We start from the raw sequence: 19,153 nt of genomic DNA, 5'->3' as shown, positions 1-19,153 counted from the left end.
TGTGCCTGCTCTCGTCAGAACGCAGAAGTTACATAGCTTAAGTCCTCGCTAGTATCAGTGTGGGAGACTGTCTGGGAATCCGTGGTGCGGTTGAATTTTTATTATGTTGTTTAGATTTTGTTTCACAATAGATTAAATAGGACTATGGATTAAGGCTTTTAATGTCAATGGCCATTCTAAGCTGAATGTGCCTGCTCTCGTTAGATCGCAGACGTTACACAGCTTAAGGCCTCGCTAGTACCAGTGTGGGAGACTGTCTGGGAATCCGTGGAGCGGTTGACTTTTTATTATGTCGTTTAGATTTTGTTTCACAATCGATTAAAAAGGACTATGGATTGAAGCATTTAATGTCAATGGCCATTCTAAGCTGAATGTCCCTGCTCTCGTCAGATCGCAGAAGTTACACAGCTTAAGGCCTCGCTAGTACCAGTGAGGGAGACTGTCTGGGAATCCGTGGTGCGGTTTACTTTTTATTATGTCGTTTAGATTTTGTTTCACAATCGATTAAAAAGGACTATGGATTAAAGCATTTAATGTCAATGGCCATTCTAAGCTGAATGTGCCTTCTCTCGTCAGATCGCAGAAGTTACACAGCTTAAGGCCTCGCTAGTACCAGTGTGGGAGACTGTCTGGGAATCCGTGGTGCTGTTGACTTTTTATTATGTCGTTTAGATTTTGTTTCACAATAGATTAAATAGGACTATGGATTAAAGCATTTAACGTCAATGGCCATTCTAAGCTGAATGTGCCACCTCTCGTCAGAGCGCAGAAGTTACACAGCTTAAGCCCTCGCTAGTACCAGTGTGGGAGACTGTCTGGGAATCCGTGGTGCGGTTGACTTTTTATTATGTCGTTTAGATTTTGTTTCACAATCGATTAAAAAGGACTATGGATTAAAGAATTTAATGTCAATGGCCATTCTAAGTTGAATGTCCCTGCTCTCGTCAGATCGCAGAAGTTACACAGCTTAAGGCCTCGCTAGTACCAGTGTGGGAGACTGTCTGGGAATCCGTGGTGCGGTTGACTTTTTATTATGTCGTTTAGATTTTGTTTCACAATCGATTAAAAAGGACTATGGATTAAAGCATTTCATGTCAATGGCCATTCTAAACTGAATGTGCCTGCTCTCGTCAGATCGCAGAAGTTACACAGCTTAAGGCCTTGCTAGTACAAGTGTGGGAGACTGTCTGGGAATCCGTGGTGCGGTTGACTTTTTATTATGTCGTTTAGATTTTGTTTCACAATCGATTAAAAAGGACTATGGATTAAAGCATTTAATGTCAATGGCCATTCTAAGCTGAATGTGCCTGCTCTCGTCAGATCGCAGAAGTTACACAGCTTAAGGCCTCGCTAGTACCAGTGTGGGAGACTGTCTGGGAATCCGTGGAGCGGTTGACTTTTTATTATGTCGTTTAGATTTTGTTTCACAAAAGATTAAATAGGACTATGGATTAAAGCATTTAAACGTCAATGGCCATTCTAAGCTGAATGTGCCTGCTCTAGTCAGAACGCAGAAGTTACACAGCTTAAGGCCTCGCTAGTACCAGTGTGGGAGACTGTCTGGGAATCCGTGGTGCGGTTGAATTTTTATTATGTCGTTTAGATTTTGTTTCACAATCGATTAAAAAGGACTATGGATTAAAGCATTTAATGTCAATGGCCATTCTAAGCTGAATGTGCCTGCTCTCGTCAAATCGCAGAAGTTACACAGCTTAAGGCCTCGCTAGTACCAGTGTGGGAGACTGTCTGGGAATCCGTGGTGCGGTTGACTTTTTATTATGTTATTTAGATTTTGTTTCACAATCGATTAAAAAGGACTATGGATTAAAGCATTTAATGTCAATGGCCATTCTAAGCTGAATGTGCCTGCTCTCGTCAGATCGCAGAAGTTACACAGCTTAAGGCCTCGCTAGTACCAGTGTGGGAGACTGTCTGGGAATCCGTGGTGCGGTTGACTTTTTATTATGTTGTTTAGATTTTGTTTCACAATCGATTAAATAGGACTATGGATTAAGGCTTTTAATGTCAATGTCCATTCTAAGCTGAATGTGCCTGCTCTCGTCAGATCGCAGAAGTTACACAGCTTAAGGCCTCGCTAGTACCAGTGTGGGAGACTGTCTGGGAATCCGTGGTGCGGTTGAGTTTTTATTATGTCGTTTAGATTTTGTTTCACAATCGATTAAAAAGGACTATGGATTAAAGCCTTTAATGTCAATGGCCATTCTAAGCTGAATGTCCCTGCTCTCGTCAGATCGCAGAAGTTGCACAGCTTAAGGCCTCGCTGGTACCAGTGTGGGAGACTGTCTGGGAATGCGTGGTGCGGTTGACTTTTTATAATGTTGTTTAGATTTTGTTTCACAATAGATTAAATAGGACTATGGATTAAGGCTTTTAATGTCAATGGCCATTCTAAGCTGAATGTGCCTGCTCTCGTCAAATCGCAGAAGTTACACAGCTTAAGGCCTCGCTAGTACCAGTGTGGGAGACTGTCTGGGAATCCGTGGTGCGGTTGACTTTTTATTATGTCGTTTAGATTTTGTTTCACAATCGATTAAAAAGGACTATGGATTAAAGCATTTAATGTCAATGGCCATTCTAAGCTGAATGTGCCTGCTCTCGTCAGATCGCAGAAGTTACACAGCTTAAGGCCTCGCTAGTACCAGTGTGGGAGACTGTCTGGGAATCCGTGGTGCGGTTGACTTTTTATTATGTCGTTTAGATTTTGTTTCACAATTGATTAAAAAGGACTATGGATTAAAGAATTTAATGTCAATGGCCATTCTAAGCTGAATGTGCCTGCTCTCGTCAGATCGCAGAAGTTACACAGCTTAAGGCCTCGCTAGTACCAGTGTGGGAGACTGTCTGGGAATCCGTGGTGCGGTTGACTTTTTATTATGTCGTTTATATTTTGTTTCACAATCGATTAAAAAGGACTATGGATTAAAGCATTTAATGTTAATGGCCATTCTAAGCTGAATGTGCCTGCTCTGGTCAGAACGCAGAAGTTACACAGCTTAAGGCCTCGCTAGTACCAGTGTGGGACACTGTCTGGGAATCCGTGGTGCGGTTGAATTTTTATTATGTCGTTTAGATTTTGTTTCACAATCGATTAAAAAGGACTATGGATTAAAGCCTTTAATGTCAATGGCCATTCTAAGCTGAATGTCCCTGCTCTCGTTAGATCGCAGAAGTTACACAGCTTAACGCCTCGCTAGTACCAGTGTGGGAGACTGTCTGGGAATCCGTGGTGCGGTTGACTTTTTATTATGTCGTTTAGATTTTGTTTCACAATCGATTAAAAAGGACTATGGATTAAAGCATTTAATGTCAATGGCCATTCTAAGCTGAATGTGCCTGCTCTCGTTAGATCGCAGAAGTTACACAGCTTAACGCCTCGCTAGTACCAGTGTGGGAGACTGTCTGGGAATCCGTGGTGCGGTTGAATTTTTATTATGTCGTTTAGATTTTGTTTCACAATCGATTAAAAAGGACTATGGATTAAAGCATTTAATGTCAATGGCCATTCTAAGCTGAATGTCCCTGCTCTCGTCAGATCGCAGAAGTTACACAGCTTAAGGCCTCGCTAGTACCAGTGTGGGCGACTGTCTGGGAATCCGTGGTGCGGTTGACTTTTTATTATGTCGTTTAGATTTTGTTTCACAATCGACTAAAAAGGACTATGGATTAAAGAATTTGATGTCAATGGCCATTCTAAGCTGAATGTGCCTGCTCTCGTCAGATCGCAGAAGTTACACAGCTTAAGGCCTCGCTAGTACCAGTGTGGGAGACTGTCTGGGAATCCGTGGTGCGGTTGACTTTTTATTATGTCGTTTAGATTTTGTTTCACAATCGATTAAAAAGGACTATGGATTAAAGCATTTAACGTCAATGGCCATTCTTAGCTGAATGTCCCTGCTCTCGTCAGATCGCAGAAGTTACACAGCTTAAGGCCTCGCTAGTACCAGTGTGGGAGACTGTCTGGGAATCCGTGGTGCGGTTGACTTTTATTATGTCGTTTAGATTTTGTTTCACAATCGATTAAAAAGGACTATGGATTAAGGCATTTAATGTCAATGGCCATTCTAAGCTGAATGTGCCTGCTCTCGTCAGATCGCAGAAGTTACACAGCTTAAGGCCTCGCTAGTACCAGTGTGGGAGACTGACTGGGAATCCGTGGTGCGGTTGACTTTTTATTATGTCGTTTAGATTTTGTTTCACAATCGATTAAAAAGGACTATGGATTAAAGCATTTAATGTCAATGGCCATTCTAAGCTGAATGTGCCTGCTCTCGTCAGATCGCAGAAGTTACACAGCTTAAGGCCTCGCTAGTACCAGTGTGGGAGACTGTCTGTGAATCCGTGGTGCGGTTGACTTTTTATTATGTCGTTTAGATTTTGTTTCACAATAGATTAAATAGGACTATGGATTAAAGCATTTAACGTCAATGGACATTCTAAGCTGAATGTGCCTGCTCTCGTCAGAACGCAGAAGTTACACAGCTTAAGGCCTCACTAGTACCAGTGTGGGAGACTGTCTGGGAATCCGTGGTGTGGTTGACTTTTTATTATGTTGTTTAGATTTTGTTTCACAATAGATTAAATAGGACTATGGATTAAGGCTTTTAATGTCAATGGCCATTCTAAGCTGAATGTGCCTGCTCTCGTCAGATCGCAGAAGTTACACAGCTTAAGGCCTCGCTAGTACCAGTGTGGGAGACTGTCTGGGAATCCGTGGTGCGGTTGAATTTTTATTATGTCGTTTAGATTTTGTTTCACAATCGATTAAAAAGGACTATGGATTAAAGCATTTAATGTCAATGGCCATTCTAAGCTGAATGTCCCTGCTCTCGTCAGATCGCAGAAGTTACACAGCTTAAGCCCTCGCTAGTACCAGTGTGGGAGACTGTCTGGGAATCCGTGGTGCGGTTGACTTTTTATTATGTTGTTTAGATTTTGTTTCACAATAGATTAAATAGGACTATGGATTAAGGCTTTTAATGTCAATGGCCATTCTAAGCTGAATGTGCCTGCTCTCGTCAGATCGTAGAAGTTACACAGCTTAAGGCCTCGCTAGTACCAGTGTGGGAGACTGTCTGGGAATCCGTGGTGCGGTTGACTTTTTATTAAGTCGTTTAGATTTTGTTTCACAATCGATTAAAAAGGACTATGGATTAAAGCATTTAAAGTCAATGGCCATTCTAAGCTGAATGTGCCTGCTCTCGTCAGATCGCAGAAGTTACACAGCTTAAGGCCTCGCTAGTACCAGTGTGGGAGACTGTCTGGGAATCCGTGGTGCGGTTGACTTTTTATTATGTTGTTTAGATTTTGTTTCACAATAGATTAAATAGGACTATGGATTAAAGCATTTAACGTCAATGGCCATTCTAAGCTGAATGTCCCTCCTCTCGTCAGATCGCAGAAGTTACACAGCTTAAGGCCTCGCTAGTACCAGTTTGGGAGACTGTCTGGGAATCCGTGGTGCGGTTGACTTTTTATTATGTTGTTTAGATTTTGTTTCACAATAGATTAAATAGGACTATGGATTAAGGCTTTTAATGTCAATGGCCATTCTAAGCTGAATGTGCCTGCTCTCGTCAGATCGCAGAAGTTACACAGCTTAAGGCCTCGCTAGTACCAGTGTGGGAGACTGTCTGGGAATCCGTGGTGCGGTTGAATTTTTATTATGTCGTTTAGATTTTGTTTCACAATCGATTAAAAAGTTCTATGGATTAAAGCATTTAATGTCAATGGCCATTATAAGCTGAATGTGCCTGCTCTCGTCAGATCGCAGAAGTTACACAGCTTAAGGCCTCGCTAGTACCAGTGTGGGAGACTGTCTGGGAATCAGTGGTGCGGTTGACTTTTTATTATGTCGTTTAGATTTTGTTTCACAATAGATTAAATAGGACTATGGATTAAAGCATTTAACGTCAATGGCCATTCTAAGCTGAATGTGCCTGCTCTGGTCAGAACGCAGAAGTTACACAGCTTAAGGCCTCGCTAGTACCAGTGTGGGAGACTGTCTGGGAATCCGTGGTGCGGTTGAATTTTTATTATGTCGTTTAGATTTTGTTTCACAATCGATTAAAAAGGACTATGGATTAAAGCATTTAATGTCAATGGCCATTCTAAGCTGAATGTCCCTGCTCTCGTCAGATCGCAGAAGTTACACAGCTTAAGGCCTCGCTAGTACCAGTGTGGGAGACTGTCTGGGAATCCGTGGTGCGGTTGAATTTTTATTATGTCGTTTAGATTTTGTTTCACAATAGATTAAATAGGACTATGGATTAAAGCATTTAACGTCAATGGCCATTCTAAGCTGAATGTGCCAGCTCTCGTCAGAACGCAGAAGTTACACAGCTTAAGCCCTCGCTAGTACCAGTGTGGGAGACTGTCTGGGAATCCGTGGTGCGGTTGACTTTTTATTATGTCTAGATTTTGTTTCACAATCGATTAAAAAGGACTATGGATTAATGCATTTAATGTCAATGGCCATTCTAAGCTGAATGTGCCTGCTCTCGTCAGATCGCAGAAGTTACACAGCTTAAGGCCTCGCTAGTACCAGTGTGGGAGACTGTCTGGGAATCCGTGGTGCAGTTGACTTTTTATTATGTCGTTTAGATTTTGTTTCACAATCGATTAAAAAGTACTATGGATTAAAGCATTTAATGTCAATGGCCATTCTAAGCTGAATGTGCCTGCTCTCGTCAGATCGCAGAAGTTACACAGCTTAAGGGTATGTGCACACACACTAATTACGTCCGTAATTGATGGACGTTTTTCGGCCGCAAGTACCGGACCGAACACACTGCAGGGAGCCGGGCTCCTAGCATCATAGTTATATACGATGCTAGGAGTCCCTGCCTCTCTGCAGGACAACTGTCCCGTACTGTAATCATGTTTTCAGTACGGGACAGTAGTTCCACAGAGAGGCAGGGACTCCTAGCGTCGTACATAAGTATGATGCTAGGAGCCCGGCTCCCTGCACTGTGTTCGGTCCACTACTTGCGGCCGAAATACGTCCGTCATTTATGGACGTAATTAGTGTGTGTGCACATACCCTAAGGCCTCACTAGTACCAGTGTGGGAGACTGTCTGGGAATCCGTGGTGCGGTTGACTTTTTATTATGTCGTTTAGATTTTGTTTCACAATAGATTAAATAGGACTATGGATTAAAGCATTTAACGTCAATGGCCATTCTAAGGTGAATGTGCCTGCTCTCGTCAGAACGCAGAAGTTACACAGCTTAAGTCCTCGCTAGTACCAGTGTGGGAGACTGTCTGGGAATCCGTGGTGGGGTTGCATTTTTATTATGTCGTTTAGATTTTGTTTCACAATAGATTAAAAAGGACTATGGATTAAAGCATTTAATGTCAATGGCCATTCTAAGCTGAATGTCCCTGCTCTCGTCAGATCGCAGAAGTTACACAGCTTAAGGCCTCGCTAGTACCATTGTGGGAGACTGTCTGGGAATCCGTGGTGCGGTTGACTTTTTATTATGTTGTTTAGATTTTGTTTCACAATAGATTAAATAGGACTATGGATTAAGCCTTTTAATGTCAATGGCCCTTCTAAGCTGAATGTTCCTGCTCTCGTCAGATCGCAGAAGTTACACAGCTTAAGGCCTCTCTAGTACCAGTGTGGGAGACTGTCTGGGAATCCATGGTGCGGTTGACTTTTTATTATGTCGTTTAGATTTTGTTTCACAATAGATTAAATAGGACTATGGATTAAAGCATTTAACGTCAATGGCCATTCTAAGCTGAATGTGCCTGCTCTCGTCAGATCGCAGAAGTTACACAGCTTAAGGCCTCGCTCGTACCAGTGTGGGAGACTGGCTGGGAGTCCGTGGTGCGGTTGACTTTTTATTATGTCGTTTAGATTTTGTTTCACAATCGATTAAAAAGGACTATGGATTAAAGCATTTAATGTCAATGGCCATTCCAAGCTGAATGTGCCTGCTCTCGTTAGATCGCAGAAGTTACACAGCTTAACGCCTCGCTAGTACCAGTGTGGGAGACTGTCTGGGAATCCGTGGTGCGGTTGACTTTTTATTATGTCGTTTAGATTTTGTTTCACAATCGATTAAAAAGGACTATGGATTATAACATTTAATGTCAATGGCCATTCTAAGCTGAATGTGCCTGCTCTCGTTAGATCGCAGAAGTTACACAGCTTAACACCTCGCTAGTACCAGTGTGGGAGACTGTCTGGGAATCTGTGGTGCGGTTGACTTTTTATTATGTCGTTTAGATTTTGTTTCACAATCGATTAAAAAGGACTATGGATTAAAGCATTTAATGTCAATGGCCATTCTATGCTGAATGTGCCTCCTCTCGTCAGATCGCAGAAGTTACACAGCTTAAGGCCTCGCTAGTACCAGTGTGGGAGACTGTCTGGGAATCCGTGGTGCGGTTGCCTTTTTATTATGTCGTTTAGATTTTGTTTCACAATCGATTAAAAAGGACTATGGATTAAAGCATTTAATGTCAATGGCCATTCTAAGCTGAATGTGCCTGCTCTCGTCAGATCGTAGAAGTTACACAGCTTAGGGCCTCGCTAGTACAAGTGTGGGAGACTGTCTGGGAATCCGTGGTGCGGTTGACTTTTTATTATGTCGTTTAGATTTTGTTTCACAATAGATCAAATAGGACTATAGATTAAAGCATTTAACGTCAATGGCCATTCTAAGCTGAATGTTCCTGCTCTCGTCAGATCGCAGAAGTTACACAGCTTAAGGCCTCGCTAGTACCAGTGTGGGAGACTGTCTGGGAATCCGTGGTGCGGTTGAATTTTTATTATGTCGTTTATATTTTGTTTCACAATCGATAAAAAAGGACTATGGATTAAAAAATTTAATGTCAATGGCCATTCTCAGCTGAATGTCCCTGCTCTCGTCTGATCGCAGAAGTTACTCAGCTTAAGGCCTCGCTAGTACCAGTGTGGGAGACTGTCTGGGAATCCGTGGTGCGGTTGACTTTTTATTATGTCGTTTAGATTTTGTTTCACAATCGATTAAAAAGGACTATGGATTAAAGCATTTAATGTCAATGGCCTTTCTAAGCTGAATGTGCCTGCTCTCGTCAGATCGCAGAAGTTACACAGCTTAAGGCCTCACTAGTTCCAGTGTGGGAGACTGTCTGGGAATCCGTGGTGCGGTTGACTTTTTATTATGTCGTTTAGATTTTGTTTCACAATCGATTAAAAAGGACTATGGATTAAATCATTTAATGTCAATGGCCATTCTAAGCTGAATGTGCCTGCTCTCGTCAGAACGCAGAAGTTACACAGCTTAAGGCCTCGCTAGTACCAGTGTGGGAGGCTGTCTGGGAATCTGTGGTGCGGTTGACTTTTTATTATGTCGTTTAGATTTTGTTTCACAATAGATCAAATAGGACTATGGATTAAAGCATTTAACGTCAATGGCCATTCTAAGCTGAATGTGCCTGCTCTCGTCAGAACGCAGAAGTTACACAGCTTAAGGCCTCGCTAGTACCAGTGTGGGAGACTGTCTGGGAATCCGTGGTGTGGTTGAATTTTTATTATGTCGTTTATATTTTGTTTCACAATCAATAAAAAAGGACTATGGATTAAAGCATTTAATGTTAATGGCCATTCTCAGCTGAATGTCCCTGCTCTCGTCTGATCGCAGAAGTTACACAGCTTAAGCCCTCGCTAGTACCAGTGTGGAAGACTGTCTGGGAATCCGTGGTGCGGTTGACTTTTTATTATGTCGTTTAGATTTTGTTTCACAATAGATTAAATAGGACTATGGATTAAAGCATTTAACGTCAATGGCCATTCTAAGGTGAATGTGCCTGCTCTCGTCAGAACGCAGAAGTTACACAGCTTAAGGCCTCGCTAGTACCAGTGTGGGAGACTGTCTGGGAATCCGTGGTGCGTTTGACTTTTTATTATGTTGTTTAGATTTTGTTTCACAATAGATTAAATAGGACTATGGATTAAGGCTTTTAATGTCAATGGCCCTTCTAAGCTGAATGTTCCTGCTCTCGTCAGATCGCAGAAGTTACACAGCTTAAGGCCTCGCTAGTACCAGTGTGGGAGACTGTCTGGGAATCCATGGTGCGGTTGACTTTTTATTATGTCGTTTAGATTTTGTTTCACAATAGATTAAATAGGACTATGGATTAAAGCATTTAACGTCAATGGCCATTCTAAGCTGAATGTGCCTGCTCTCGTCAGAACGCAGAAGTTACACAGCTTAAGGCCTCGCTAGTACCAGTGTGGGAGACTGTCTGGGAATCCGTGGTGCGGTTGAATTTTTATTATGTCATTTAGATTTTGTTTCACAATCGATTAAAAAGGACTATGGATTAAAGCTTTTAATGTCAATGGCCATTCTAAGCTGAATGTGCCTGCTCTCGTCAGATCGCAGAAGTTACACAGCTTAAGGCCTCGCTAGTACCAGTGTGGGAGACTGTCTGGGAATCCGTGGTGCGGTTGACTTTTTATTATGTCGTTTCGATTTTGTTTCACAATAGATTAAATAGGATTATGGATTAAAGCATTTAACGTCAATGGCCATTCTAAGCTGAATGTGCCTGCTCTCGTCAGAACGCAGAAGTTACACAGCTTAAGGCCTCGCTAGTACCAGTGTGGGAGACTGTCTGGGAATCCGTGGTGCGGTTGAATTTTTATTATGTCGTTTAGATTTTGTTTCACAATCGATTTTAAAAGGACTATGGATTAAAGTATTTAATGTCAATGGCCATTCTAAGCTGAATGTCCCTGCTCTCGTCAGATCGCAGAAGTTACACAGCTTAAGGCCTCACTAGTACTAGTGTGGGAGACTGTCTGGGAGTCCGTGGTGCGGTTGACTTTTTATTATGTCGTTTAGATTTTGTTTCACAATCGATTAAAAAGGACTATGGATTAAAGCATTTAAAGTCAATGCCATTCTAAGCTGAATGTGCCTGCTCTCGTTAGATCGCAGAAGTTACACAGCTTAACGCCTCGCTAGTACCAGTGTGGGAGACTGTCTGGGAATCCGTGGTGCGGTTGACTTTTTATTATGTCGTTTAGATTTTGTTTCACAATAGATTAAATAGGACTATGGATTAAAGCATTTAACGTCAATGGCCATTCTAAGCTGAATGTGCCTGCTCTCGTCAGATCGCAGAAGTTACACAGCTTAAGGCCTCGCTAGTACCAGTGTGGGAGACTGTCTGGGAATCCGTGGTGCGGTTGACCTTTTATTATGTCGTTTAGATTTTGTTTCACAATCGATTAAAAAGGACTATGGATTAAAGCATTTAATGTCAATGGCCATTCCAAGCTGAATGTGCCTGCTCTCGTTAGATCGCAGAAGTTACACAGCTTAACGCCTCGCTAGTACCAGTGTGGGAGACTGTCTGGGAATCCGTGGTGCGGTTGACTTTTTATTATGTCGTTTAGATTTTGTTTCACAATCGATTAAAAAGGACTATGGATTAAAACATTTAATGTCAATGGCCATTCTAAGCGGAATGTGCCTGGTCTCGTTAGATCGCAGAAGTTACACAGCTTAACGCCTCGCTAGTACCAGTGTGGGAGACTGTCTGGGAATCTGTGGTGCGGTTGACTTCTTATTATGTCGTTTAGATTTTGTGTCACAATAGATTAAATAGGACTATGGATTAAAGCATTTAATGTCAATGGCCATTCTAAGCTGAATGTCCCTGCTTTCGTCAGATCACAGAAGTTACACAGCTTAAGGCCTCGCTAGTACCAGTGTGGGAGACTGTCTGGGAATCCGTGGTGCGGTTGATTTTTTATTATGTTGTTTAGATTTTGTTTCACAATAGATTAAATAGGACTATGGATTAAGGCTTTTAATGTCAATGGCCCTTCTAAGCTGAATGTTCCTGCTCTCGTCAGATCGCAGAAGTTACACAGCTTAAGGCCTCGCTAGTACCAGTGTGGGAGACTGTCTGGGAATCCGTGGTGCGGTTGACTTTTTATTATGTCGTTTAGATTTTGTTTCACAATCGATTAAAAAGGACTATGGATTAAAGCATTTAATGTCAATGGCCATTCTAAGCTGAATGTGCCTGCTCTCGTCAGAACGCAGAAGTTACACAGCTTAAGGCCTCGCTAGTACCAGTGTGGGAGGCTGTCTGGGAATCCGTGGTGCGGTTGACTTTTTATAATGTCGTTTAGATTTTGTTTCACAATAGATCAAATAGGACTATGGATTAAAGCATTTAACGTCAATGGCCATTCTAAGCTGAATGTGCCTGCTCTCGTCAGATCGCAGAAGTTACACAGCTTAAGGCCTCGCTAGTACTAGTGTGGGAGACTGTCTGGGAATCCGTGGTGCGTTGAATTTTTATTATGTTGTTTATATTTTGTTTCACAATCGATAAAAAAGGACTATGGATTAAAGCATTTAATGTCAATGGCCATTCTCAGCTGAATGTCCCTGCTCTCGTCTGATCGCAGAAGTTACACAGCTTAAGGCCTCGCTAGTACCAGTGTGGGAGACTGTCTGGGAATCCGTGGTGCGGTTGACTTTTTATTATGTCGTTTCGATTTTGTTTCACAATAGATTAAATAGGACTATGGATTAAAGCATTTAACGTCAATGGCCATTCTAAGCTGAATGTGCCTGCTCTCGTCAGATAGCAGAAGTTACACAGCTTAAGGCCTCGCTAGTACCAGTGTGGGAGACTGTCTGGGAATCCGTGATGCGGTTGACTTTTTATGATGTCGTTTAGATTTTGTTTCACAATCGATTAAAAAGGACTATGGATTAAAGCATTTAATGTCAATGGCCATTCTAAGCTGAATGTGCCTGCTCTCGTCAGATCGCAGAAGTTACACAGCTTAAGGCCTCGCTATTACCAGTGTGGGAGACAGTCTGGGAATCCATGGTGCGGTTGCCTTTTTATTATGTCGTTTAGATTTTGTTTCACAATAGATTAAATAAGACTATGGATTAAAGCATTTGACGTCAATGGCCATTCTAAGCTGAATGTGCCTGCTCTCGTCAGAACGCAGAAGTTACACAGCTTAAGGCCTCGCCAGTACCAGTGTGGGAGACTGTCTGGGAATCCGTGGTGTGGTTGACTTTTTATTATGTTGTTTAGATTTTGTTTCACAATAGATTAAATAGGACTATGGATTAAGGCTTTTAATGTCAATGGCCATTTTAAGCTGAATGTGCCTGCTCTCGTCAGATCGCGGAAGTTACACAGCTTAAGGCCTCGCTAGTACCAGTGTGGGAGACTGTCTGGGAATCCGTGGTGCAGTTGAATTTTTATTATGTCGTTTAGATTTTGTTTCACAATCGATTAAAAAGGACTATGGATTAAAGCATTTAATGTCAATGGCCATTCTAAGCTGAATGTCCCTGCTCTCGTCAGGTCGCAGACGTTACACAGCTTAAGGCCTCGCTAGTACCAGTGTGGGAGACTGTCTGGGAATCCATGGTGCGGTTGACTTTTTATTATGTCGTTTAGATTTTGTTTCACAATAGATTAAATAGGACTATGGATTAAAGCATTTAACGTCAATGGCCATTCTAAGCTGAATGTGCCTGCTCTCATCAGAACGCAGAAGTTACACAGCTTAAGCCCTCGCTAGTATCAGTGTGGGAGACTGTCTGGGAATCCGTGGTGCAGTTGAATTTTTATTATGTTGTTTAGATTTTGTTTCACAATAGATTAAATAGGACTATGGATTAAGGCTTTTAATGTCAATGGCCATTCTAAGCTGAATGTGCCTGCTCTCGTCAGATCGCGGAAGTTACACAGCTTAAGGCCTCGCTAGTACCAGTGTGGGAGACTGTCTGGGAATCCGTGGTGCAGTTGAATTTTTATTATGTCGTTTAGATTTTGTTTCACAATCGATTAAAAAGGACTATGGATTAAAGCATTTAATGTCAATGGCCATTCTAAGCTGAATGTCCCTGCTCTCGTCAGGTCGCAGACGTTACACAGCTTAAGGCCTCGCTAGTACCAGTGTGGGAGACTGTCTGGGAATCCATGGTGCGGTTGACTTTTTATTATGTCGTTTAGATTTTGTTTCACAATAGATTAAATAGGACTATGGATTAAAGCATTTAACGTCAATGGCCATTCTAAGCTGAATGTGCCTGCTCTCATCAGAACGCAGAAGTTACACAGCTTAAGGCCTCGCTAGTACCAGTGTGGTAGACTGTCTGGGAATCCGTGGTGTGGTTGACTTTTTATTATGTTGTTTAGATTTTGTTTCACAATAGATTAAATAGGACTATGGATTAAGGCTTTTAATGTCAATGGCCATTCTAAGCTGAATGTGCCTGCTCTCGTCAGATCGCAGAAGTTACACAGCTTAAGGCCTTGCTAGTACCAGTGTGGGAGACTGTCTGGGAATCCGTGGTGCAGTTGAATTTTTATTATGTCGTTTAGATTTTGTTTCACAATCGATTAAAAAGGACTATGGATTAAAGCATTTAATGTCAATGGCCATTCTAAGCTGAATGTCCCTGCTCTCGTCAGGTCGCAGACGTTACACAGCTTAAGGCCTCGCTAGTACCAGTGTGGGAGACTGTCTGGGAATCCATGGTGCGGTTGACTTTTTATTATGTCGTTTAGATTTTGTTTCACAATAGATTAAATAGGACTATGGATTAAAGCATTTAACGTCAATGGCCATTCTAAGCTGAATGTGCCTGCTCTCATCAGAACGCAGAAGTTACACAGCTTAAGGCCTCGCTAGTACCAGTGTGGTAGACTGTCTGGGAATCCGTGGTGCGGTTGAATTTTTATTATGTCGTTTCGATTTTGTTTCACAATCGATTAAAAAGGACTATGGATTAAAGCATTTAATGTCAATGGCCATTCTAAGCTGAATGTCCCTGCTCTCGGCAGGTCGCAGACGTTACACAGCTTAAGGCCTCGCTAGTACCAGTGTGGGAGACTGTCTGGGAATCCGTGGTGCGGTTGACTTTTTATTATGTCGTTTAGATTTTGTTTCACAATCGATTAAAAAGGACTATGGATTAAAGCACTTAATGTCAATGGCCGTTCTAAGCTAAATGTGCCTGCTCTCGTTAGATCGCAGAAGTTACACAGCTTAACGCCTCGCTAGTACTAGTGTGGGAGACTGTCTGGGAATCCGTGGTGCGGTTGACTTTTTATTATGTTGTTTAGATTTTGTTTCACAATAGATTAAATAGGACTATGGATTAAGGCTTTTAATGTCAATGGCCATTCTAAGCTGAATGTGCCTTCTCTCGTCAGATCGCAGAAGTTACACAGCTTAAGGCCTCGCTAGTACCAGTGTGGGAGACTGTCTGGGAATCCGTGGTGCGGGTGACTTTTTATTATGTCGTTTAGATTTTGTTTCACAATCGATTAAAAAGGACTATGGATTAAAGCATTTAATGTCAATGGCCATTCTAAGCTGAATGTGCCTGCTCTCGTTAGATCGCAGAAGTTACACAGCTTAACGCCTCGCTAGTACCAGTGTGGGAGACTGTCTGGGAATCCGTGGTGCGGTTGACTTTTTATTATGTCGTTTAGATTTTGTTTCACAATAGATCAAATAGGACTATGGATTAAAGCATTTAACGTCAAAGGCCATTCTAAGCTGAATGTGCCTGCTCTCATCAGAACGCAGAAGTTACACAGCTTAAGGCCTCGCTAGTACCAGTGTGGGAGACTGTCTGGGAATCCGTGGTGCGGTTGACTTTTTATTATGTCGTTTAGATTTTGTTTCACAATCCATTAAAAAGGACTATGGATTAAAGCACTTAATGTCAATGGCCATTCTAAGCTAAATGTGCCTGCGCTCGTTAGATCGCAGAAGTTACACAGCTTAACGCCTCACTAGTACCAGTGTGGGAGACTGTCTGGGAATCCGTGGTGCGGTTGACTTTTTATTATGTCGTTTAGATTTTGTTTCACAATAGATTAAATAGGACTATGGATTAAAGCATTTAACGTCAATGGCCATTTTAAGCTGAATGTGCCTGCTCTCGTCAGATCGCAGAAGTTACACAGCTTAAGGCCTCGCTAGTACCAGTGTGGGAGACTGTCTGGGAATCCGTGGTGCGGTTGAATTTTTTTTATGTCGTTTAGATTTTGTTTCACAATAGATTAAATAGGACTATGGATTAAAGCATTTAACGTCAATGGCCATTCTAAGCTGAATGTGCCTGCTCTCGTCAGAACGCAGAAGTTACACAGCTTAAGGCCTCGCTAGTACCAGTGTGGGAAACTCTCTGGGAATCCGTGGTGCGGTTGACTTTTTATTATGTCGTTTAGATTTTGTTTCACAATCGATTAAAAAGGACTTTGGATTAAAGCATTTAATGTCAATGGCCATTCTAAGCTGAATGTGCCTGCTCTCGTCATATCGCAGAAGTTACACAGCTTAAGGCCTCGCTAGTACCATTGTGGGAGACTGTCTCGGAATCCGTGGTGCGGTTGGATTTTTATTATGTCGTTTAGATTTTGTTTCACAATCGATTAAAAAGGACTATGGATTAAAGCATTTAATGTCAATGGCCATTCTAAGCTGAATGTGCCTGCTCTCGTCAGATCGCAGAAGTTACACAGCTTAAGGCCTCGCTAGTACCAGTGTGGGAGACTGTTTGGGAATCCGTAGTGCGGTTGACTTTTTATTATGTCGTTTCGATTTTGTTTCACAATCGATTAAAAAGGACTATGGATTAAAGCATTTAACGTCAATGGCCATTCTAAGCTGAATGTACCTGCTCTCGTCAGATCGCAGAAGTTACACAGCTTAAGGCCTCGCTAGTACCAGTGTGGGAGACTGTCTGGGAATCCGTGGTGCGGTTGACTTTTTAATATGTCGTTTAGATTTTGTTTCACAATAGATTAAATAGGACTATGGTTTATAGCATTTAACGTCAAAGGCCATTCTAAGCTGAATGTACCTGCTCTCGTCAGAACACAGAAGTTACACAGCTTAAGGCCTCACTAGTACCAGTGTGGGAGACTCTCTGGGAATCCGCGGAGCGGTTGACTTTTTATTATGTTGTTTAGATTTTGTTTAACAATCGATTAAAAAGGACTATGGATTAAAGCATTTAATGTCAATGGCTATTCTAAGCTGAATGTGCCTGCTCTCGTTAGATCGCAGAAGTTACACAGCTTAACGCCTCGCTAGTACCAGTGTGGGAGACTGTCTGGGAATCCGTGGTGCGGTTGACTTTTTATTATGTCGTTTAGATTTTGTTTCACAATAGATTAAATAGGACTATGGATTAAAGCATTAAACGTCAATGGCCATTCTAAGCTGAATGTGCCTGCTCTCGTCAGATCGCAGAAGTTACACAGCTTAAGGCCTCGCTGGTACCAGTGTGGGAGACTGTCTGGGAATCCGTGGTGCGGTTGAATTTTTATTATGTCGTTTAGATTTTGTTTCACAATCGATTAAAAAGGACTATGGATTAAAGCATTTAATTTCAATGGCCATTCTAAGCTGAACGTCCCTGCTCTCGTCAGATCGCAGAAGTTACACAGCTTAAAACCTCGCTAGTACCAGTGTGGGAGACTGTCTGGGAATCCATGGTGCGGTTGACGTTTTATTATGTCGTTTGGATTTTGTTTCACAATCGATTAAAAAGGACTATGGATTAAAGCATTTAATGTCAATCGCCATTCTAAGCTGAATGTGCCTGCTCTCGTCAGATCGCAGAAGTTACACAGCTTAAGGCCTCGCTAGTACCTGTGTGGGAGACTGTCTGGGAATACGTGGTGTGGTTGAATTTTTATTATGTCGTTTAGATTTTGTTTCACAATCGATTAAAAAGGACTATGGATTAAAGCATTTAATGTCAATGGCCATTCTAAGCTGAATGTGCCTGCTCTTGTTAGATCGCAGAACTTACACAGCTTAACGCCTCGCTAGTACCAATGTGGGAGACTGTCTGGGAATCCGTGGTGCGGTTGACGTTTTATTATGTCGTTTAGATTTTGTTTCACAATAGATTAAATAGGACTATGGATTAAAGCATTTAACGTCAATGGCCATTCTAAGCTGAATGTGCCTGCTCTCGTCACATCGCAGAAGTTACACAGCTTAAGGCCTCGCTAGTACCAGTGTGGGAGACTGTCTGGGAATCCATGGTGCGGTTGAATTTTTATTATGTCGTTTAGATTTTGTTTCACAATCGATTAAAAAGGACTATGGATTAAAGCATTTAACGTCAATGGCCATTCTAAGCTGAATGTCCCTGCTCTCGTCAGATCGCAGAAGTTACACAGCTTAAGGCCTCACTAGTACCAGTGTGGGAGACTGTCTGGGAATCCGTTGTGCGGTTGAGCTTTTTTTATGTCGTTTAGATTTTGTTTCACAATCGATTAAAAAGGACTATGAATTAAAGCATTTAATGTCAATGGCCATTCTAAGCTGAATGTCCCTGCTCTCGTCAGATCGCAGAAGTTACACAGCTTAAAACCTCGCTAGTACCAGTGTGGGAGACTGTCTGGGAATCCGTGGAGCGGTTGACTTTTTATTATGTCGTTTAGATTTTGTTTCACAATCGATTAAAAAGGACTATGGATTAAAGCATTTAATGTCAATGGCCATTCTAAGCTGAATGTGCCTGCTCTCGTCAGAACACAGAAGTTACACAGCTTAAGGCCTCACTAGTACCAGTGTGGGAGACTCTCTGGGAATCCGCGGAGCGGTTGACTTTTTATTATGTTGTTTAGATTTTGTTTCACAATAGATTAAATAGGACTATGGATTAAGGCTTCTAATGTCAATGGCCATTCTAAGCTGAATGTGCCTCCTCTCGTCAGATCGCAGAAGTTACACAGCTTAAGGCCTCGCTAGTACCAGTGTGGGAGACTGTCTGGGAATCCGTGGTGCGTTTGACTTTTTATTATGTCGTTTAGATTTTGTTTCACAATAGATTAAATAGGACTATGGATTAAAGAATTTAACGTCAATGGCCATTCTAAGCTGAATGTGCCTGCTCTCGTCAGAACGCAGAAGTTACACAGCTTAAGGCCTCGCTAGTACCAGTGTGGGAGACTGTCTGGGAATCTGTGGTGCGGTTGAATTTTTATTATGTCGTTTAGATTTTGTTTCACAATCGATTAAAAAGGACTATGGATTAAAGCATTTAATGTCAATGGCCATTCTAAGCTAAGTGTCCCTCCTCTCGTCAGATCACAAAAGATACACAACTTA

General features: G+C 42.0%; 83 pseudogenes; all 83 read left to right on the top strand.

Moving 5' to 3' along the window:
* The first annotated feature begins 163 nt into the window (after positions 1–163).
* On the top strand, positions 164–282 carry LOC142672053 (5S ribosomal RNA; annotated as a pseudogene).
* A 67-nt stretch (positions 283–349) lies between these two features.
* On the top strand, positions 350–468 carry LOC142672177 (5S ribosomal RNA; annotated as a pseudogene).
* Positions 469–535: 67 nt separating this feature from the next.
* On the top strand, positions 536–654 carry LOC142671222 (5S ribosomal RNA; annotated as a pseudogene).
* A 253-nt stretch (positions 655–907) lies between these two features.
* On the top strand, positions 908–1,026 carry LOC142671278 (5S ribosomal RNA; annotated as a pseudogene).
* A 67-nt stretch (positions 1,027–1,093) lies between these two features.
* Positions 1,094–1,212, top strand: LOC142672353 (5S ribosomal RNA; annotated as a pseudogene).
* Positions 1,213–1,279: 67 nt separating this feature from the next.
* On the top strand, positions 1,280–1,398 carry LOC142671298 (5S ribosomal RNA; annotated as a pseudogene).
* A 68-nt stretch (positions 1,399–1,466) lies between these two features.
* Positions 1,467–1,585, top strand: LOC142672098 (5S ribosomal RNA; annotated as a pseudogene).
* A 67-nt stretch (positions 1,586–1,652) lies between these two features.
* LOC142671733 (5S ribosomal RNA) lies at positions 1,653–1,771 on the top strand (annotated as a pseudogene).
* A 67-nt stretch (positions 1,772–1,838) lies between these two features.
* LOC142671973 (5S ribosomal RNA) lies at positions 1,839–1,957 on the top strand (annotated as a pseudogene).
* A 67-nt stretch (positions 1,958–2,024) lies between these two features.
* LOC142672338 (5S ribosomal RNA) lies at positions 2,025–2,143 on the top strand (annotated as a pseudogene).
* A 67-nt stretch (positions 2,144–2,210) lies between these two features.
* Positions 2,211–2,329, top strand: LOC142672576 (5S ribosomal RNA; annotated as a pseudogene).
* A 67-nt stretch (positions 2,330–2,396) lies between these two features.
* On the top strand, positions 2,397–2,515 carry LOC142671732 (5S ribosomal RNA; annotated as a pseudogene).
* A 67-nt stretch (positions 2,516–2,582) lies between these two features.
* LOC142671961 (5S ribosomal RNA) lies at positions 2,583–2,701 on the top strand (annotated as a pseudogene).
* Positions 2,702–2,768: 67 nt separating this feature from the next.
* On the top strand, positions 2,769–2,887 carry LOC142671947 (5S ribosomal RNA; annotated as a pseudogene).
* A 253-nt stretch (positions 2,888–3,140) lies between these two features.
* Positions 3,141–3,259, top strand: LOC142672357 (5S ribosomal RNA; annotated as a pseudogene).
* Positions 3,260–3,326: 67 nt separating this feature from the next.
* Positions 3,327–3,445, top strand: LOC142672688 (5S ribosomal RNA; annotated as a pseudogene).
* A 67-nt stretch (positions 3,446–3,512) lies between these two features.
* On the top strand, positions 3,513–3,631 carry LOC142673109 (5S ribosomal RNA; annotated as a pseudogene).
* Positions 3,632–3,698: 67 nt separating this feature from the next.
* LOC142671934 (5S ribosomal RNA) lies at positions 3,699–3,817 on the top strand (annotated as a pseudogene).
* Positions 3,818–3,884: 67 nt separating this feature from the next.
* Positions 3,885–4,003, top strand: LOC142671144 (5S ribosomal RNA; annotated as a pseudogene).
* A 66-nt stretch (positions 4,004–4,069) lies between these two features.
* On the top strand, positions 4,070–4,188 carry LOC142672958 (5S ribosomal RNA; annotated as a pseudogene).
* Positions 4,189–4,255: 67 nt separating this feature from the next.
* On the top strand, positions 4,256–4,374 carry LOC142671366 (5S ribosomal RNA; annotated as a pseudogene).
* Positions 4,375–4,441: 67 nt separating this feature from the next.
* Positions 4,442–4,560, top strand: LOC142671928 (5S ribosomal RNA; annotated as a pseudogene).
* Positions 4,561–4,627: 67 nt separating this feature from the next.
* LOC142671405 (5S ribosomal RNA) lies at positions 4,628–4,746 on the top strand (annotated as a pseudogene).
* Positions 4,747–4,813: 67 nt separating this feature from the next.
* On the top strand, positions 4,814–4,932 carry LOC142671873 (5S ribosomal RNA; annotated as a pseudogene).
* Positions 4,933–4,999: 67 nt separating this feature from the next.
* LOC142671375 (5S ribosomal RNA) lies at positions 5,000–5,118 on the top strand (annotated as a pseudogene).
* Positions 5,119–5,185: 67 nt separating this feature from the next.
* LOC142671922 (5S ribosomal RNA) lies at positions 5,186–5,304 on the top strand (annotated as a pseudogene).
* A 67-nt stretch (positions 5,305–5,371) lies between these two features.
* On the top strand, positions 5,372–5,490 carry LOC142672529 (5S ribosomal RNA; annotated as a pseudogene).
* Positions 5,491–5,557: 67 nt separating this feature from the next.
* LOC142671404 (5S ribosomal RNA) lies at positions 5,558–5,676 on the top strand (annotated as a pseudogene).
* A 67-nt stretch (positions 5,677–5,743) lies between these two features.
* LOC142672337 (5S ribosomal RNA) lies at positions 5,744–5,862 on the top strand (annotated as a pseudogene).
* A 67-nt stretch (positions 5,863–5,929) lies between these two features.
* Positions 5,930–6,048, top strand: LOC142672085 (5S ribosomal RNA; annotated as a pseudogene).
* Positions 6,049–6,115: 67 nt separating this feature from the next.
* On the top strand, positions 6,116–6,234 carry LOC142671681 (5S ribosomal RNA; annotated as a pseudogene).
* Positions 6,235–6,301: 67 nt separating this feature from the next.
* LOC142672111 (5S ribosomal RNA) lies at positions 6,302–6,420 on the top strand (annotated as a pseudogene).
* Positions 6,421–6,484: 64 nt separating this feature from the next.
* LOC142672877 (5S ribosomal RNA) lies at positions 6,485–6,603 on the top strand (annotated as a pseudogene).
* Positions 6,604–7,373: 770 nt separating this feature from the next.
* On the top strand, positions 7,374–7,492 carry LOC142673132 (5S ribosomal RNA; annotated as a pseudogene).
* A 67-nt stretch (positions 7,493–7,559) lies between these two features.
* Positions 7,560–7,678, top strand: LOC142672625 (5S ribosomal RNA; annotated as a pseudogene).
* Positions 7,679–7,745: 67 nt separating this feature from the next.
* Positions 7,746–7,864, top strand: LOC142671935 (5S ribosomal RNA; annotated as a pseudogene).
* A 67-nt stretch (positions 7,865–7,931) lies between these two features.
* Positions 7,932–8,050, top strand: LOC142672630 (5S ribosomal RNA; annotated as a pseudogene).
* A 67-nt stretch (positions 8,051–8,117) lies between these two features.
* On the top strand, positions 8,118–8,236 carry LOC142672754 (5S ribosomal RNA; annotated as a pseudogene).
* A 253-nt stretch (positions 8,237–8,489) lies between these two features.
* On the top strand, positions 8,490–8,608 carry LOC142672234 (5S ribosomal RNA; annotated as a pseudogene).
* A 67-nt stretch (positions 8,609–8,675) lies between these two features.
* LOC142671467 (5S ribosomal RNA) lies at positions 8,676–8,794 on the top strand (annotated as a pseudogene).
* Positions 8,795–8,861: 67 nt separating this feature from the next.
* On the top strand, positions 8,862–8,980 carry LOC142671656 (5S ribosomal RNA; annotated as a pseudogene).
* A 67-nt stretch (positions 8,981–9,047) lies between these two features.
* LOC142672336 (5S ribosomal RNA) lies at positions 9,048–9,166 on the top strand (annotated as a pseudogene).
* A 67-nt stretch (positions 9,167–9,233) lies between these two features.
* On the top strand, positions 9,234–9,352 carry LOC142671315 (5S ribosomal RNA; annotated as a pseudogene).
* A 67-nt stretch (positions 9,353–9,419) lies between these two features.
* On the top strand, positions 9,420–9,538 carry LOC142671609 (5S ribosomal RNA; annotated as a pseudogene).
* Positions 9,539–9,791: 253 nt separating this feature from the next.
* LOC142671896 (5S ribosomal RNA) lies at positions 9,792–9,910 on the top strand (annotated as a pseudogene).
* A 67-nt stretch (positions 9,911–9,977) lies between these two features.
* LOC142672230 (5S ribosomal RNA) lies at positions 9,978–10,096 on the top strand (annotated as a pseudogene).
* A 67-nt stretch (positions 10,097–10,163) lies between these two features.
* On the top strand, positions 10,164–10,282 carry LOC142671169 (5S ribosomal RNA; annotated as a pseudogene).
* A 67-nt stretch (positions 10,283–10,349) lies between these two features.
* On the top strand, positions 10,350–10,468 carry LOC142671910 (5S ribosomal RNA; annotated as a pseudogene).
* Positions 10,469–10,535: 67 nt separating this feature from the next.
* LOC142671168 (5S ribosomal RNA) lies at positions 10,536–10,654 on the top strand (annotated as a pseudogene).
* A 68-nt stretch (positions 10,655–10,722) lies between these two features.
* On the top strand, positions 10,723–10,841 carry LOC142671275 (5S ribosomal RNA; annotated as a pseudogene).
* A 252-nt stretch (positions 10,842–11,093) lies between these two features.
* LOC142673129 (5S ribosomal RNA) lies at positions 11,094–11,212 on the top strand (annotated as a pseudogene).
* Positions 11,213–11,279: 67 nt separating this feature from the next.
* LOC142672629 (5S ribosomal RNA) lies at positions 11,280–11,398 on the top strand (annotated as a pseudogene).
* Positions 11,399–11,651: 253 nt separating this feature from the next.
* Positions 11,652–11,770, top strand: LOC142672589 (5S ribosomal RNA; annotated as a pseudogene).
* A 67-nt stretch (positions 11,771–11,837) lies between these two features.
* Positions 11,838–11,956, top strand: LOC142671382 (5S ribosomal RNA; annotated as a pseudogene).
* Positions 11,957–12,023: 67 nt separating this feature from the next.
* Positions 12,024–12,142, top strand: LOC142673065 (5S ribosomal RNA; annotated as a pseudogene).
* A 67-nt stretch (positions 12,143–12,209) lies between these two features.
* On the top strand, positions 12,210–12,327 carry LOC142672065 (5S ribosomal RNA; annotated as a pseudogene).
* Positions 12,328–12,394: 67 nt separating this feature from the next.
* On the top strand, positions 12,395–12,513 carry LOC142671343 (5S ribosomal RNA; annotated as a pseudogene).
* A 67-nt stretch (positions 12,514–12,580) lies between these two features.
* LOC142672505 (5S ribosomal RNA) lies at positions 12,581–12,699 on the top strand (annotated as a pseudogene).
* A 253-nt stretch (positions 12,700–12,952) lies between these two features.
* LOC142671258 (5S ribosomal RNA) lies at positions 12,953–13,071 on the top strand (annotated as a pseudogene).
* A 67-nt stretch (positions 13,072–13,138) lies between these two features.
* On the top strand, positions 13,139–13,257 carry LOC142672382 (5S ribosomal RNA; annotated as a pseudogene).
* A 67-nt stretch (positions 13,258–13,324) lies between these two features.
* Positions 13,325–13,443, top strand: LOC142672730 (5S ribosomal RNA; annotated as a pseudogene).
* A 67-nt stretch (positions 13,444–13,510) lies between these two features.
* On the top strand, positions 13,511–13,629 carry LOC142672482 (5S ribosomal RNA; annotated as a pseudogene).
* A 67-nt stretch (positions 13,630–13,696) lies between these two features.
* LOC142671847 (5S ribosomal RNA) lies at positions 13,697–13,815 on the top strand (annotated as a pseudogene).
* A 67-nt stretch (positions 13,816–13,882) lies between these two features.
* On the top strand, positions 13,883–14,001 carry LOC142672729 (5S ribosomal RNA; annotated as a pseudogene).
* Positions 14,002–14,068: 67 nt separating this feature from the next.
* LOC142671234 (5S ribosomal RNA) lies at positions 14,069–14,187 on the top strand (annotated as a pseudogene).
* Positions 14,188–14,254: 67 nt separating this feature from the next.
* LOC142671861 (5S ribosomal RNA) lies at positions 14,255–14,373 on the top strand (annotated as a pseudogene).
* A 67-nt stretch (positions 14,374–14,440) lies between these two features.
* On the top strand, positions 14,441–14,559 carry LOC142672728 (5S ribosomal RNA; annotated as a pseudogene).
* Positions 14,560–14,626: 67 nt separating this feature from the next.
* On the top strand, positions 14,627–14,745 carry LOC142671545 (5S ribosomal RNA; annotated as a pseudogene).
* Positions 14,746–15,370: 625 nt separating this feature from the next.
* On the top strand, positions 15,371–15,489 carry LOC142672117 (5S ribosomal RNA; annotated as a pseudogene).
* A 67-nt stretch (positions 15,490–15,556) lies between these two features.
* LOC142673077 (5S ribosomal RNA) lies at positions 15,557–15,675 on the top strand (annotated as a pseudogene).
* Positions 15,676–15,928: 253 nt separating this feature from the next.
* LOC142671957 (5S ribosomal RNA) lies at positions 15,929–16,047 on the top strand (annotated as a pseudogene).
* A 67-nt stretch (positions 16,048–16,114) lies between these two features.
* Positions 16,115–16,233, top strand: LOC142672904 (5S ribosomal RNA; annotated as a pseudogene).
* A 253-nt stretch (positions 16,234–16,486) lies between these two features.
* On the top strand, positions 16,487–16,605 carry LOC142671759 (5S ribosomal RNA; annotated as a pseudogene).
* Positions 16,606–16,672: 67 nt separating this feature from the next.
* Positions 16,673–16,791, top strand: LOC142673098 (5S ribosomal RNA; annotated as a pseudogene).
* Positions 16,792–16,858: 67 nt separating this feature from the next.
* Positions 16,859–16,977, top strand: LOC142672546 (5S ribosomal RNA; annotated as a pseudogene).
* Positions 16,978–17,044: 67 nt separating this feature from the next.
* Positions 17,045–17,163, top strand: LOC142672457 (5S ribosomal RNA; annotated as a pseudogene).
* A 67-nt stretch (positions 17,164–17,230) lies between these two features.
* Positions 17,231–17,349, top strand: LOC142671956 (5S ribosomal RNA; annotated as a pseudogene).
* Positions 17,350–17,602: 253 nt separating this feature from the next.
* On the top strand, positions 17,603–17,721 carry LOC142671267 (5S ribosomal RNA; annotated as a pseudogene).
* A 439-nt stretch (positions 17,722–18,160) lies between these two features.
* On the top strand, positions 18,161–18,279 carry LOC142672642 (5S ribosomal RNA; annotated as a pseudogene).
* A 67-nt stretch (positions 18,280–18,346) lies between these two features.
* Positions 18,347–18,465, top strand: LOC142672595 (5S ribosomal RNA; annotated as a pseudogene).
* Positions 18,466–18,532: 67 nt separating this feature from the next.
* Positions 18,533–18,651, top strand: LOC142672187 (5S ribosomal RNA; annotated as a pseudogene).
* A 67-nt stretch (positions 18,652–18,718) lies between these two features.
* Positions 18,719–18,837, top strand: LOC142672638 (5S ribosomal RNA; annotated as a pseudogene).
* Positions 18,838–18,904: 67 nt separating this feature from the next.
* LOC142671529 (5S ribosomal RNA) lies at positions 18,905–19,023 on the top strand (annotated as a pseudogene).
* The last annotated feature ends 130 nt before the right edge of the window (positions 19,024–19,153 follow it).

This window comes from Rhinoderma darwinii, assembly GCF_050947455.1.
Source record: "Rhinoderma darwinii isolate aRhiDar2 chromosome 1 unlocalized genomic scaffold, aRhiDar2.hap1 SUPER_1_unloc_28, whole genome shotgun sequence".
NCBI lineage: Eukaryota > Metazoa > Chordata > Amphibia > Anura > Rhinodermatidae > Rhinoderma > Rhinoderma darwinii.
The sequence above is the reverse complement of the archived record's forward strand: the minus strand, read 5'-3'. Positions and strand labels throughout refer to the sequence as shown.